Here is a 16,689-nt window from a genome sequence, read left to right on the forward strand (position 1 = left end):
CCTAATAATTCTTTGGATCTCATAGGTTTCCTTCCTATGTCTCCCTTCTCATTTCTGATGGTAGTTTTGATACTATTTCTGTATCTTTTAGTTTGAGTAAGGCTTGTTTACTTTGTTGATTTTCTCAAAGAACCAACTTTTTGTTTCACTGATTCCATATATTTTTCTCTTTCTACTATATTGGTTTAAGCCCTCTGTTTGGCTAACTTACCCTGTCTATTCTTCTTTGATGTGCTTACTGCTTGTTTTTCTAGGACTTTCAGATGGGCTGTTCAGTTGCTAGTATGAAGTCTCTACATTTTTTTTTTCTGTTAGAAGGACATAGTGATATAAACTTTCTTTCCTATTTGTACTGCTGTCAGTGTAATCAACAGGTTTAGGTATAAGTTGGGTGTAGGTATTTACACCTAACATTTTTTGAAAAAAAATTAAAATTTATTGGATTCCCAAAAGTCCTTAATTTCTTTTTTAATTTCTGCCTTGATCCAGCAGTCATTCAGTAAAGAGTTGTTTAGTTTCCATGAATTTGTAGGCTTATTGTTGTTCTTGTTTTTGTTGAATTCCAAGTTTAATTTATGTTAGTCAGAGAGAATGCTCTTTTTTTTCTCCAGTTTTCTTGTATCTTTTGAGAGTTGGTCATCAAATATGAAGTCAATTTTGAAGATACTTTGATGACATACTGAGAAGAAGATATGTTCTTTTAAGTTTGGGTAAAATGTTTTGTAGATATCTGTTAATCATATCAATTTGGTTTATAATGTGTGTTAGCTCTAGTATTTCAGCATTTATTTATTGGCATGGTGACTGACAATTGGTGAGAAAGGGGTATTGAAGTCTCAACAATCAATGTGTGAGAGGCAATGGTTAATTTTATATATATACAATTTTACAAATGTGGGTATCCTTATGTTTGAGGCATAAATGTTAAAAATTTAAAAAAATCTAGTTGTATTTTTTCTTTGATGAGTATGCAGTTTACTTCCATTTCTATAGATTTATTTTTGTTTGAAGTCTATTTGTTATGGCTATTAGAATGGCTATATCAAATTTATTCTTAGGTCCATTTGCTTGTAACATATTTTTCCAACTCTTTACTCTGAGGTAATATCTATCTTTGATGTTGAACTGTCCTGCATCCTTTCTATTAGTCTGTATTTTCATTGGATAATTGAGTCAACTGTTTTGAGATATATCAATGACAATTGATTGTTAATTCCTGTTTAATGGTATTGGAGGTGGTGACTGTGGTAATGGTGGTAGTAGTAGTGGTGGTGGTATGCCTTTGTATGCTTTCCTTGTTTGTTATTTCCAGCAAATTTATTTATTTCCTGTGTTATCATGGGTGTTAAGTTGGGTTTTCTTTTTAGTATCTTCTGAAAGGATGGATTTATGAATAAATATTGCTTAAGTTTGTCATCATCATGGAATATCTTACTTTTTACGCCTGTGTTGAACGAAAGTTTGACTGAGAAGCCTTGGCTAATATCTGTGATCTCTTATAGACTACAGAACATCAGCCTGGTCCTTTAGTGCTTTCTGAGTCTCATTTGAGAAGGCAGGTGTAGTTCTGAAATGTCTGCCTTTATATGTTACTTGGTGTTTTCCCCATGAAGGTTTTAATATTAATACCAATGCTTTCAAAGGTATTTCCCATTTTCTCTTTTATGAGATTTAGAGAATCAGTTTTCATGTTGACATCCTTCATCCACTTGGACTTGAGTTTTTTGCAGGGCAATAAATATGGATCTATTTTCATTCTTCTATGTGTAGACAAACACTTAGACCAGTACTATTTGTTGGAAAAAGTGTCCCTCTCTTTTTTTTTTTTAAATAATTTTGATTCAAAGACTATTTTATTAGATATTAGAATGGCTACTCCACCTTGCTTCTTGGGTCTATTTCCTTGGAATTTCTTTTGCAGCCATTTACTCTGAGGAAATGCCTATTATTATTGATGAAATAAGTTTCTTGTATGGAACAGAATAATGGATCCTATTTTTGCATCCATTCTGTAAGGGCCTATGTCTTTTTCAGGGGAATTGAGTGTACTGATGTTGCAAGATATTGATGACCAAGGATTGTTATGTCTTATTATTTTGATGTTGTTGGTATTAGTGTGTGTGTGTGTGTGTGTGTGTGTGTGTGTGTGTGTGTGTGTGATCATGCCTCCATGTGCACACACGACCCCATGTGCATGCACACACTGGTATGGAATTACTAATTTTCTGAATTTTCTTCTTTAGCTTGGAATTTTCCTTCTGGTATCGTCTGTAGGGCTAGATTTATGGATAATATTGTTTGAACTTGGATTTTTCTTGAAATATCTTGTTTTTCAATTTCTAGTGAATGAGTTTTTACTGGGTATGGTAGTATAGTCTGGCATCTTTGATCTTTAAGAGGTTGCAATATATCTGTCCAAGCCCTTCTAGCTTTCAGAGTCTGTTAAGAAGTAAGGTGTAATTCTAATAGGGTTGCATTTGTTTGTTACCAAGTCTTTCTCCATTGCTGCTTTTAATACTCTTACATTGTTCTGTGTATTTTGTGTTTTGATTATTATATACTATCAGGATTTTCTTTCTGATCCAGTCTAATTGTTGTCCAATAAGCTTCTTGTGTATATATATATATATGTATATATATATATATATATTTTTTTTTTAAGAAAGTATTGTTCTATTTTGTTGAGAATATTTTCTGGGCCTTGGCGTTGAACTTTATACCTTCTTCTATTGCCATTACTTTTATGTTAGATCTTTTCAAGCTTTTCAGATTTCCTGAATGTTTTGTGTCAGGAAATTTTAAAATTTAACATTTTTTGATTGAAATATCAATTTCTTCTATTGTATCTTCTATGCCTGAGATTTTATCTTTTATCTCCTGTATTCTCTGATGATGCTTACATCTGTTTTTCCTAATCTCTTCCCTAAAGTTTACATCTCCAGGATTTCTTCAGCTTGTGTTTCTTTACTGTTTCTATTTCATCTTTCAGGTATCGCACAGTTTTATTTATTTCCTTCAACTGTTAAATGTGTTTTTCTACATTTCTTTAAGGGATTTATTGTATTCATCTTTAAAGTCCTCTACCTGTTTAATTGTATTTTCCTGTATGTCTTGGGGATTTAATTGTTTCCTCTTTAAAGGCCTCTATTATCTTTATAAGATTGGATTTAATGTTGTCTTCTGTTTTGATTACATAAGGATATCCAAGGCTTGTCACAGAAAAGTAGCTGTGTTCTGAAGATGTCATCTTGTCCTGGCTTTTGTTCATTGTCTTCTTTCAAGGTCCTTTAGCCATCTCCATGGCTTTGGTTCCTGGATCAACATGTAGTACTATGTATTGGGTGGCACGAGTTAACTTCTGTGGTCCCGGTGTGGAACACATTTGATGGGTATCCTTGTGTTATATGATTCTGGATCTTCATTTCTGTGTGGTTTATGTTCTGCAGATCTATACAGTTCAGGAGCTGTAGATCTGATGAAGGTGGGCAGAGAGGTGGCAGGATAATGGGTGTCTGCCTGGCTAGTAGGCTTATCATAACAGAGTAAGATGCCCAGAGGACTCAGCAAGGTTGGAAGATAGGGGATGGGGAGCAAGATTACTTGTATGTTTCAGAAACAACAGGTCTAATGATTGTGGGAGGAGAGGTGGTGGAGGAATGGAGGTCACCCTAGCATAGGAGGCTTCTTGGAACAACTCTGCTTATACTGGGGACTCAGCCAGTAGGGAAGATGGATGAGAAAAGGGAAATTTACCTATGTGCTTCAGGCTTAGAAAGTCTGATGAAGGTCTATTCCTATTATTCGTAGGTTTTATCTTTTCACAGTGTCTCAGATTTCCTGGATGATTTTTGTTAGGAATTTTCTAACCTAACATTTTATTTGACCTCTGTATCTATTTCTTCTACTGGATCTTTAACATCTGTGATTCTTTCTTTAATCTTTTGAATTCTGTTTGTGATTCTTGTGTCCATAATTTTCTTTTTGTTTACCTGGATATTTTCTTCCCTGAAGCCCTCTGTTTCTGTTTTCTTGTTGATTCTATTTCTTTTTTCTGGTCCTAAACATTTTTATATATTTCTGTCACCTGTTTGTTTTTAATTTATCTTTTTGGTTTTCCATAAGAAATTTATTCAATTCCTCCAACATTTTGTTTGTATTTTCCTTGAATTCTCTAAGGGATTTATTTATTTCCTTTTTATAGACTTCTATCATCCTTATAAATATAATTTTTAAGTATTTTCCTTTGTGCTTTGGCTGTGTTGCTGTCTTAGAATATTTTGTAATTGCTTTCATAGGATAACTGGAACATGCTGGTGACATACTGCTTTGAATGTTGTTGACTGTGTTTTGTGTTGGCATATAGGCCTCTGGGTTAGGAATGATTACAAAACTAGGTGATACTTTCTGAGTTTGTCTCTGTTGGATGATTATTTTTTTCTTGGTTTCTATTTTCTTTCTGGTCTGAGGTCAGAGTGGGAGACAACATGTTGATAAGGAGGAATGGGGATAGGGTGGGAAGGAATTCATAGAATGGGGAAGGTCAATTGCCAGGTGTTATATCTGGGTTTCTAATGCATTGTGTGGCTTCTAGTTGATCTCTGACACAGTACTGAGCTAGTACTCAGTGGACAGGGTGGAATCAGTTTGGGGGTAGGGTGTTCAGGCATTGAGAGAATGGGAGAGGTTTATGAGTAGACTGTATATCTCGAGTTTTGGTGACCTGAATGGCCTCTGGTAAAGCAGGAGGTGCCCACCTGAATTTGGAAGATATTTTTTAACAGAAGTTTTCTATTTAAAAAAATTACTATTATTCTATCATTTTGGCTTCTTTTTCCTCTCTCCAACCCCTCCAATGTATCTTTGTGCTTTTTCCTAAATTAGTGCACATTTTAACTATTGTTAACAACGTATACAAACACAAAAGCAAGCAAGAAGTTTCCAGTCAACTAGTCAGTGATCCTTTGACCTAGAATGCCTAAAGAGTATGACTATGACCTGCAAAGAAAAAGCTTCTCAGCTGAATTTCTTCTTCACAAAATACCCTTAAGGGAGGCAAAATTTTGGAATATGAATTATGAAAACATAAATTTCACTGAGATGGAAATCAATACTGTTTCTCTATTATAACATTACTTATTGAAGATACCGTTCAAAACTCATTTATATGGTTAACGTGAATTTATAAGCAGAAAATATCTACTTTGCTTTAGAATTCACAAAATGAATGAAAATTGAGAGACATAAAATACTGAAAACTTAAAAATTGTAGACAGCTTAGAAGGGCTAACAGATCCTTCACTTTCCTTGAGATTTTAGTAACCATAGAGATTCTGGATTAGAATCCAGGTTAGATGTTACATGGGAGACTTAATTGTCTTGTTTTCCCCTATAGAAAGCTCAAGCATAGTAAAATGCAGCTGAGCAAACAAGTGAGCTTAAAGAGGAGTCTTCTTCAGATCCTATGATTATACATCTTGAACCCAGAGTCCACAAGTGGGATGGGAATATAGATTCTTTCATCCAGGAATAGTACGTTTTCCACTAATACTCATGCATATTTCATTCACCTCTCTATTATATTGTTGTTTTGTCATTTTGGCTGAATACTAAGAGTCCAAAGGCAGAGGCAACTCTATCAGGCTACAGTGGTTGTTCTTCATTGTTAGCTTGAATAGATTTAGAGTCACTGAAAAATCCTTTCTTGGCATAATTATTGTGTCCTCTTCAGAGGAATCTAATTGATTTTGGAAGACTCAATCCTTCTATGATTGACAATTTCCCATGAGCTGTTATCACAAAGTGAAGGAAAAGAGGAAATTAACTTTAGAACCTGTAGCATAAAAAATTAATAATTCAACCCATTCTCTTTCCAGCAAGGCACTAGTCTGTTTTCATCTCATGGATACTATCTGATTGGGAGCTCTGAAATCTCTCCACCTGGCTTGCTAAGTTCCCATGGGAAGGACATTTCCACACCAACCCCACACTTCCAAGTTTTTTAACTGGCTGGGGTGCCCTGGCACTGTACCTTTTCTCTCTGAAAACAAGCTGAGTCCCTGCATGAAAGAAGACAACATGCAATCTTAGTTCAGAATCAACAGGTAACTCAATAAATGGGCACAACAATTTGCATCCTAATCTTGTAAGCCAAATTAAATATAAAATCTCCTGTGGCAAATCCTTGTGGATTCATCATCTAAACTGGGGGTCACTTGTTAGCTACATATTGTCTTCCAAGCTGTCCCTGTCCAAAAGCAAGTATCTGGCTCCTGCCTCCCCACTTCCTCTTCCTGACCTGGAATTCCACCTACTGCTTGCCCAGTGATTGGTTCCTAGAAAACTTTACTCATTAGGAGAAGGTTCACAGGAAGTCACCTGAGTATGTGATTTACCCTTTGTCCCAGGCAGCCCTTCTTGGGGAAGCAGAATTAGCATGAAAATACAAACTGCATCTGGGCTTTCCATAACAGGCACTAGCATTCATCACTCTCTGGTTCTAATTGGTAATGTGAAAAGCCATCTCATGGTTCTGTTACCATGGAATTCCCACAATTGACTGTGCCCTCAAAATGTAAGAACAAATCTTTCCTTCTTTAAGTTACTGTTTCCAGATGTCAGGTGTTTTTTCACAGCAAACAGAAAAGTAATTAATATAAAACAAATGTACTTAGTAATATTTTAACTCTCCTAAATTAGGGCACTATTTTCTGAGTACTTACATAGATGATTAATAACATATTATTCATAATAGTTGTAATAATGCTATATTTGTTGTTTAGCAAAGACTTATTTTAGTGAAAACAATTCATTTTGAAATCTGACTGCATTAAACTTATATAGACTTAAAGAAAATAGCTCTTTGGGAGAGAGAGAGAGAGAAAGAAAGCGAGAGAGCGAGAGAGCGAGAGAGCGAGCGAGTGAGAGAGAGAGAGAGAGAACCATAAACACATTCTCAATGCTTTATTTCACAAATGACACACAGTGAAGGGTTTGCATGGACAAATTGACACAGACGGATATGACCCATGCTAACATTTTGTGATCTACATTTGTCTAAATGGCAATTTGAGTTAAAAGCTTCAAGTTAAGCAAGTGCTGGTAGAACTACTAGATGCCCAGGATGTTTCTGACTGAAATTTAGAACTGCCATATTTGCAGGAAAAGTAGAAGCCAAGATGGATGTTTAAAAAAAAAAGAAAATGCAGGGAGAAAATGAGTGTTCAAGCTATGTGTGTTTTTGTGTCCAGAAGATAAAAGTGAATATCACTGGTGGGTAGATTCTTGGAGGAACATCAGAAAGATAATTTAATATGAAAATCTATTATTTAAGAGTCTTTCTCTTAGACATTTGACTCTGAATTCTTTGAGGAAGTACAAGCCAGATTTTCAAGCAAACATTTCATTTAATAGAAGATTAAAAAATCCATAAAAATTAGACTGCTTTGTATATCTCAACCTTAAAAGATTTTAAAGCAAAAGTCACATATAATTTACTGGAACAACCATTTTAACATCTTACATTGTTTATTACAGTTGCTTTAAAACTAGTCACCAAATGAACACACAGAAATGAAAGTTAGTATTGACACATATCATGGGTCTTTGATATAGATTTTTATTTCCATACTTTAGTTAAAGGAATGATATAAAAATCAACTTTAATGAAATTCAAATTTAGGACTGTAAGTAGCAGACTGTTCTCAACATACACACATGAATATATATATATGTATGTGTGCACATACAAGCTTATGGACATGTATAAATACTAAAATTCAGGTACATATTTTAAATAACCAGTACTTCGAAAATACACATTTGAAAAGTCATGTCTTTCTGATGAATGTGAATGAAAGAAAAGCATAGATACTGTTGTAACTCTGTTAAAGGTTCCCATGAGATACATGTCTGATAGTCTATCAAATTTATCCAGGTCCTATATGTGATACAACATAATGAAGTCAAATTTACAGATATTTTTCTAGTAGGAACACAGTTTAAAATCTAGGTAGAGATTAGTCTGATAAAAATTCAACAATCATTCCATTGTCGGTGCAGTTAGAAAACCCTTTACTCATCCACTCCACAGAATTCAGCAGAACATTTCAAACCTGGAAACAACATAATGAAATTATAGCATTAGAAGACCTTTCACATTTGGCTCTTAAGCTGTTGCCAAGGCTTTGTGTAAAATTATCTATATAACTATGCTGAGGTTGTGAGTGAGACCATTCTAATAATATTTATATAGATAATCACCTCATATACATCTGATAAGATAAAAACACTTAGGAATGATAATATTTTCTAATGTACTGTACTAAGAATTTAGTTTATTTACTAAATTAAGGCATGTTTTCCCATGCAAAATGAAAATCAGATTATTTTAAGTCTATAACCTAAGAGATAAAGGTTAAAATATGAGACAAAATTAGAAAATTAATATATATGAAATGGAACCACAAGAATATAATTGATAGGATTGTGCATTTAAAGGTAATATTGGTTAATGGTGATGAATTTATCTTGTTTTAATTGTGAATTTTAGGTAATAGGCAGGACATTTAAATTAAGTTTAATTTGTCAATATACATCAAATAAAGTACACTAAATTAACATAATATAAAAAAGGTTAGTGAAATATTTTAACAATTAGTTTGATTTTGTTTAGAATTTATAATATTTAAACTGTTAGAATCCACATTCAATCTATTTCTACAAACACACTGTCATAACTCCTAGTGTGGAGGAATAAGAAAACAGTAACTCCCATAACTAATTCACTTTTTTTTATGGATTTTTTCTCCCTTATAATATTGAATGTTTCTTTTATGGACAAAAGTACAAGGTTATTATTGTACAGGGAATGTTCAATGTAACAAGGTTGTCCAAACATAGACTAATCTGGGAAAACATTGTCCCCAGAAAATATAAGTCACCTTTTAGTATTATGGTTCTCATCACTAAAACTAATATTAAAAACATATATCAAAATATACTTGTTTTGCACTCACTAAAGGGCTTTATAGGTACAGTACAATTTAAAGGAGCAACAAGCTTAACATCTTCCTACAGATATTCATATTCATGTGATCATGTTTCATCTTATCATAAGAACATTTTATGTTATATAATGAGTATTACCAAGTTAAATTCATAATATATTACCTTAGATATATTGATAATTGTTTAGAATGTACATATTAATTTTTAAAGTGAGGTTGAAATGGCAAAAATTGTTATTTTATTACAAACCAGAAATTTTAAATAATGAATTCTTTTATTATTATATTTTTTAATTACCTTGTCTTGTAATTAATAAATAGAGACAAAGTGTGGAGAAGAGACTGAAGGAAAGGCTATCCATCTGGGGATCTATTCCATATACAGTCACCAAACCCAGACACTATTGTGGATGCCAAGAAGCGTGGGGCAATGTACTGTGAGAGGCAGATGGGCACCTGGTAAAGCACAGGCCTTGAACCCTGAATCCTAATGGGATGGTAGGTGTTTGGCCTTGCTCCTGGGCCCCTGGTTCCTTTCACTTAGCTTCAGCCCTCCACAACCCCTCCCACAAAGAGGTCTATAGCCATCAGTCACGTAGGAACAGTGCCTCAGGTTCTCCCACATGTAGATGAGGTATCTCCAAGCTCTCAGACCAAGCCAATAGGGGTTATCTATCTGCTATTAGACCCTAACCCACCCCAAAACTGTATATAAGAACCCTAATATTCAAGAGAAGAAAAGAATCATCCCACTGTCCAAGAGTTCTGTCACAAGAGCTGTAACACTTGGGAAGAGATCTGCTCTCCTAAAGCGCCGTCAGAACCCTGCCCATGATTCTTGCTAGCTAGCTGGCTTCTCACCATCCCGGACCAGACCACTCAGCGCAGAGAGACAGGTGCAACACCTAGGAGTAACTGGGTGGCAACAGCGGAGAGGTGGGTAGAGGCAGTAGCAGAGGCAGCAGCGGAGGCAGCAGAGGTGATTCCCCCTCCCTGCTTGCACTCTATCCCCTTAGTCTGGACTCCCACACCTGGCCGGAAATCTTCTGTGGAAGCCCTCCTGAACATGGACCCACAGAGAAGTGCATGCTGACAGGAGCCTGATAGAGCTGTTTCCTGAGAGGCTTTGCCAGAGCCTGGATTCACAGAGGTGGATGCTTGCTGCCAACCACTGGACTGAGCAGGGAGTCTCCAATGGAGGTATTAGAAAAAAAGACTGAAGGAGCTGAAGGGGTTTGCAACCTCATAAGAAGAACAACAATATCAATCAACCAGACACCCCCCCCCCAGACATCCCAGGGACTAAACCACAAACCAAAGATTACACATGGAGGGACACATGGCTCCAGCCACATATGTAGCAGAGGATGGCCTTGTTGAGCATCAATGGGAGGAGAGGCCTTTGGTCCTGTGAAGGCTTGATGCCCCAGTTTAGCAGAATGCCAGGGCAGGCAGGAAGACAGCAGTGGGTGAGTAGGTGGGTGGGTGGGTAGGTGGGTGTGAGAACACCCTCATAGAAGCAGGGGGAAGTGGGATGGAGTAGAGGATTTTCAGTGCTGGAACAGGGAAAGGGGATCACATTTGAAATGTAAATAAAGAAATTATCCAATAAAAATAGATAAAGCATTTTAGCTTCTAATGTAAGATAGACTTTAAAACCTCAGTGCCTCAGTTTTATTATTAATATTTGTATAAAATCACAATATCAAAAGTTATTGACCGAATCTCATATTAGCTGTGAAGTAATGTGTATTAGTAAATGTAGACTTCCTCAGCTTCATATGACTATATATTTATGAAATAATAAAATTGAACATGTTAGTTATGAATTTTTTCTGAACTCTCAGTTAGGGTTCTTATATTTCTTATATTTTTCAGTACAATATAAAATTTAAAGTTAAGTATTTTTCATATTTTTTATAACAATGGTTAAATATGCCATATTTTACTAATGAAACAAAGTATTTTCACGTTCTATCACAACTGTTACAAAATCATTTTAAAAAGATTAACAATGAGTTCACATTAATAAAGAAAATAAAGGAAAGATAAACACAAGACATGAAGAAAAACATTGACACAAAAATAACAAGTACAAATGGGAAGCTGATAGCATTAAGTACCATTTTCCTTGAAGTTACCTAAGAAGCTGTACAAGCAGATTCTCTGTGGAGCATTCTGGACATATCAGATTTTATATCAGATAATCCAGACTTCTACTTCAAATTCTTAAATGATATGAAAACTGTCCTTAAGGGAGAACTGGTTATACTTTCACAAATATTAACAGCAGAAGTTACCAAACAGAAATTACAGTGGGTATTCTGAGTCAGTCTACTAACAACAGGGCTACACAGGCTCATGGGTGATATTTAAAAGTGATACTTCAATGAAGCCTTTGAAAAGTTAGCATAATCAAATAGTAATAGCAGAGCTTTGCTAAAAAGAAGATTTAATTCTGCTGTAAGTAAAATGCCACATGTACAATATGAATACAATGTAAAACACTTAAGTCAAGAATCCCCAAGAATGACTAGAATAGTGGTGTATGCCATTCATCCCAGAGCTTGGAAGGGAGGCAGAGGCTGGGTGAATCTCTGAGTTATAAGACAGCCAGGGTTAAACAGAAAAAGCATGTCTCAATAAAACCAAATCAAATGAAAAGAAAACAAAACAGATAAAAGTAGGAATGCAGTGGGCTACATTTTCTGTAATTAAATTATATTAAAAGGAAAAAGAATCAAACTGCAATTTTAATAAAAAGACAAGAGTAACCTCTATTTGATATGTACTGTACCCAATAGTATATTTTAGTGCATTTACTATGTTCTAATTTGTCAACTATTTATTTATACTGAGATGTCCAAAATACTATCTATATAAAGGAAAACACATGCAAAGTTATGGAACATGGCATTGCTATTTTATAGTATTTATTTAGTATTATTATCCTATTTGTATGTCACTGTAATTATTACCAATTTCTGTTATACAGCAATCTTTGCAAGTTACTTTTCATTATGCAGTTGCTAAATTAGATATGGTTATACGTTTGGATATGAACAACTCAATAGTATGCAGTGTATTACAAACTGGTTCCAATATGCTGAGGGTATACCAAAGAGTAATGCACTCTGGAGGATCCCAGTGGATATAGAAACACCATCTAAGTAAGTCACTTCTTAATTAAATTTCTTAAGGCCTGTGGCATGTGAATTCCAGGAAGAGAGAGAGAGAGAGAGAGAGAGAGGGAGGGAGGGAGGGAGGGGGAGGGAGGGAGGGAGGGAGGGAGGGAGAGAAAGAGAGAGAGAGAGAGAGAGAGAGAGAGAGAGAGAGAGAGAGAAACCTTTCGGTTTAAAATAGCAAGAAGGTTATAGTGGTTTAACAGCACTTGCTGGCCTAATGGAGGACCAAAGTTTGGAAACCACAGGCACTGGCACACATACACACACACACACACACACACACACACACACACACACACACACTTTTGCACATTTTTGCAAAAGAACACAACATGTAAAAGAAGGTTAAGTATTATGAAATGGTTCTATGGGTAAACTGCTGGATAACTTGAGTTCACATCTACAGAAATGTTTATCAAGTTTGAGGAAGGTAAAAAAGTTTGGGGTTCTAGTTTATCTAGAAATTGGGGTCTGTTTCAAATGTGTCAATGTTTTATAGTAGAAGCAAAAAGGCAGGTGATATTGTCTGAATAAGAATAGGGTAGAGCATATTCATTGCATGGGGTTAGGTAGACTTTGACTGGTAGGAGTTAGGCAGCATGGTTTAGAAATGAATAAGCTGATGAATTTATGAGCATTAGCCAGAGGTAGAATTGTTGCTTAATGTGAAATAGAGAGAGATTCAATAACTTTATATACTAATAATCATAGTAATACTACTTCTATATTAATTAAATAACACCTTACTGAGATTAATCTAAGAGATATTTTGATACTAAAGATTATGTAAAAAAAATAGTTATTCTAAGAAATAAACTCTAGAAGACCACATCAGGAGATCCAAGGAAAAACTTAGATTATATCAGATATTAGATGAAGAACCTTTTTCTTTAATGTAGCTAAATTTTCCATTCAGAAGCAATAGAAATTTTGCTACTGATTCAGATGTTAGTGAGATTTTGGAAGTTGTCTTAATAATTTACCATGTTTGATACTAAGCTAATGATAAGAGATTGCACACATGCTGTTATAGTAAATTTGCAATATGTAGTAGTAAAATGTTTAAATCACAGACCGAGTTTTCTACCTGGCCTTTGGTGTTTAAGTTCCTGGATGAAAGACATGCTCACAGCCATTTTATTTACATAAGCTTTAAATAGCACAAGAGCTGGGCAGCTGTCTACCATCCATGCTGTTAAAATCTACCTTTCTATAGATAGCCCTGAGTTATTACTATTTACATGTTTCAATTGGGCTGCTCTTAACTCCAATCAGCCAGTTCTCAGGGCTTTGTTCTTATAGTTCACCTAGTGTATGGCAGTTTTTTTCTTATTACTGTACTTTCCTCATGGTCCTCTCTGGAAACCTAAACCCCATCTATCTCCCTTATGCCCAGCTATTAACTGTTAGCATCTTTATTTAGCAATCAGAAATAATTTGGGCCAGGGTCACAAGGGCTACATGAAGCCTACTGGGATGATGGAGTGGTTTCTTGCTGTTCAAACTTACTTTAAAATGACAAGGCGATGACTGTATTTAGAAATATGCCTTTTAAATTTTTGTATCATAATCAGGAAATATTTCCACAAATGGAACTCCTAGGTACTCTTAAGTATGGAAATTTCTCTTACCCTACATTTATAAGCAATAATATATTTCCTAAGAGTGTCATAACCTAATTCATGTTGAGGAGTTGATTTCAGTGACTTTGTAGAGAATTTATGCTATTATTTAAAAATAAGAACTCTTAACTATAACAGCATTATTTTTCCCCTTTATGTTAAAAAGCACTTGTTTGCCTATGCCCAAAGAATTCACTACAATGCCTTGACAAATCCTTTCATTTCATGGACTCTGTGTTTGTATAATCATAAGTCTCCAGAACTCACTTAACGTTTTCTTGCTTTTCAGTTTGAGGGCTTTAGTGAAGTGTAGGAAAAACTTCAATTACCATTATCAACATTCCAGTCCATTTTCTGGGTTCTGCTGATGACCTCTTAAACATCACATTCACAGAGAAATAATACTCCAGAGTGAAAAGCAAAATGATCTTTTTGGTAGTGCTATTTTGGTTTGATGTTTCAAGTTAAATCTCTTCTGCTGAAAATTTATGTTTTTTCCTAGAACAAAGCAAGTGTTTCTATAAATTTCCAAAGGCAATGTCTCAGATCTAAATTAGCCATTTTACTCTTCACAGACTTTTTCCTCAGAAGTTAGTGATTTTACCTGTTGTGAGTCCTCAACCTCAAGATTATGGTTTTAGTCATGTTACATGATTAGTTAACATTAACACTATTTTCCTGTGCATATTTCATATTTGTTTTTCTACATGTGGTACTGTTTTCCATTAGTAGGCTGAATAAAGCTTTCTCAATGCAATGGCTCATTCCTTCCAACTTATACCTTGGTTCATTTAGTTAAGTCACTCATGCAAATTTTTATGCTGTAGAATTCAAATCCTGCCTAGTTACCCTTATTTGTTTCATATACTGGAACACTGTTATATCATTGCATTTTGGAGTATACACAATCGTTTATATCTTCAAAAATGAACATTCTCCTGACTCTCATTCCTTTAAAAATATTCATTCCTTAAAATATTGAGATTAAGATACCACCTAGGTTGCAAAAATGTTAGGGTCTAGTTTCCTTAACACCTAATAGAAAAAAAAAGACCAGTTGGTGACCACTGTTTTTCTCTTTGGCTTAGAAATTTTGGAGAAAGCTAATGAAAGCCCATAAATAAATATATCACCTTGAATTGAATTAAAATAAAAGTACTAAGAGTCCTTATGCTGTCTTTGAAAGGATTTATCGAACATAGCCTGGACAGCTAACAGCAGACCAGATGGTTCCACGAGAAGGAGTTTATTAAGAGGGAGAGAGAGTGAGAGAGGTAGAGAAGTAGAGGCCGGCCATGACTACATGGAGAGAGGGGGAAGGGAAAGGAGGAAGGGAGAGGGAAGCCTGCAGGCATGGGGCCAAGGGGGCAAGAGAGGAGTAAGAGAGAGAGGAGGGGGCAAGTAGCCCCTTTTATAGTGGGCAGGCCTACCTGGCCGTTGCCAGGTAACTGTGGAGAGGAGCATACCTAGCTATCGCCAGGTAACTGTGGAGGTGGAGTTTAGACAGAATACTAACATCTCCATGTTTTGGTTTAATTAAAAAAAGAAAAATTAGAAAGAGGTGATGGTGAAGCAGGAATAGGGTCACTGTGAAATCTGGCTATTTTCTGCCAGCATTGGGGGCGACATGTCTTTAGGGGGGACCTAGAAGAATGGGTATGAGTTTGTTTGTCTGGTTTTAGGAGAGCTGGCTCTTTTCTGCTGTCCAGGGTCTATGGAGCCATCTGAGGATAGGCCAGAAGGAACAGGTCCAGTGTGTGGCAGGAGATGGAGCATCTGGAGGTTGCTTCTCTGGAGCTGTTCTGGATGCACCTAGACTTGACAAGATGTAGGAAATAAGATTAAGAACACTTGGAGAAAGAATTTAAAAAAAAAAAAAGATGTATATTTGAAACCCAAAGGGATTCCACCCTTTGTAATAGATAGTGAGTGGGACCTTTACTTATCTGGATGTCATCTATTTGGTCCATGAGAGGTAGATCTGAGTGGGTTTCCTGTAGCTTATAAGTTTTTAAAACAGATAACAGCATGAGTTAACAACATAAGCAGTCTTTAAGATGAACTTTGTTGAATTTTATAGTGGAATGTTTTATTAAAGTTAAGTTTATAGGAACTCAGATAATTTAGGACAGTGGGATAGTAAGAAGAGAAAATATGGGATATTTAATTGATGGCAATTGAGTTTAGGTAATGAAGTAACAGATAATGTCTGTGAAAGCTTAGCTGTCAATGTAGTCAGAAGTCTGAGAAAGAGTAAACAATAATCTACCAGTTATATATTATTTAAAAAAAATGACAGAGTCCACTAGCCAACAGTTCCTGCGGTTTTCATAGTCTCTTGGGTGAAGTCAGTTTGGCTTCCAAGTGCAGAAAACGCAGGGCTTTTTTCTGTCGAATGGATATTCGTCACATGAGAAATGACTTACCTTGATTTAGCCAAGTCATTTGATTCAGGGCATCCCATTGCATTTGTCCACATACAATCAAGGCTGTATGTTCTAGGATTCTGGTGTCTGAGTCTTCTGAAACCATCTTGGCTTAACTGTTAGAGACTTTGGGCATTCTGTTGGCCATAAACTTAAAATATACTGTTAGCACACTTCTGACAAGACTGAGAGTCATAAGGATTGGTTGTAACTGAGTAAAATTCAATAGCAGTAGTAAAAATCTATCAAGACAGAGCCTTTCCTATCCTGTCTTAAGTAACTTTGGTGGGAAAAGCACATTTTGTATTAGCAAAGAAGCATTTGGCTAGGACAAGAATAAGAAAGCTGGCAATAGTGGCATATGATCTTATGGCTGGCAGGTTGGAGCTGTGAGCCATGGGTGCTGCAGGTGGGTCAGGTCTGCAGTCAGCAGCAGTGGCTGCAGGGCAGG

This window comes from Grammomys surdaster, unplaced genomic scaffold (genome assembly GCF_004785775.1).
Source record: "Grammomys surdaster isolate TR1022 unplaced genomic scaffold, NIH_TR_1.0 126298, whole genome shotgun sequence".
NCBI classification, from domain to species: domain Eukaryota; kingdom Metazoa; phylum Chordata; class Mammalia; order Rodentia; family Muridae; genus Grammomys; species Grammomys surdaster.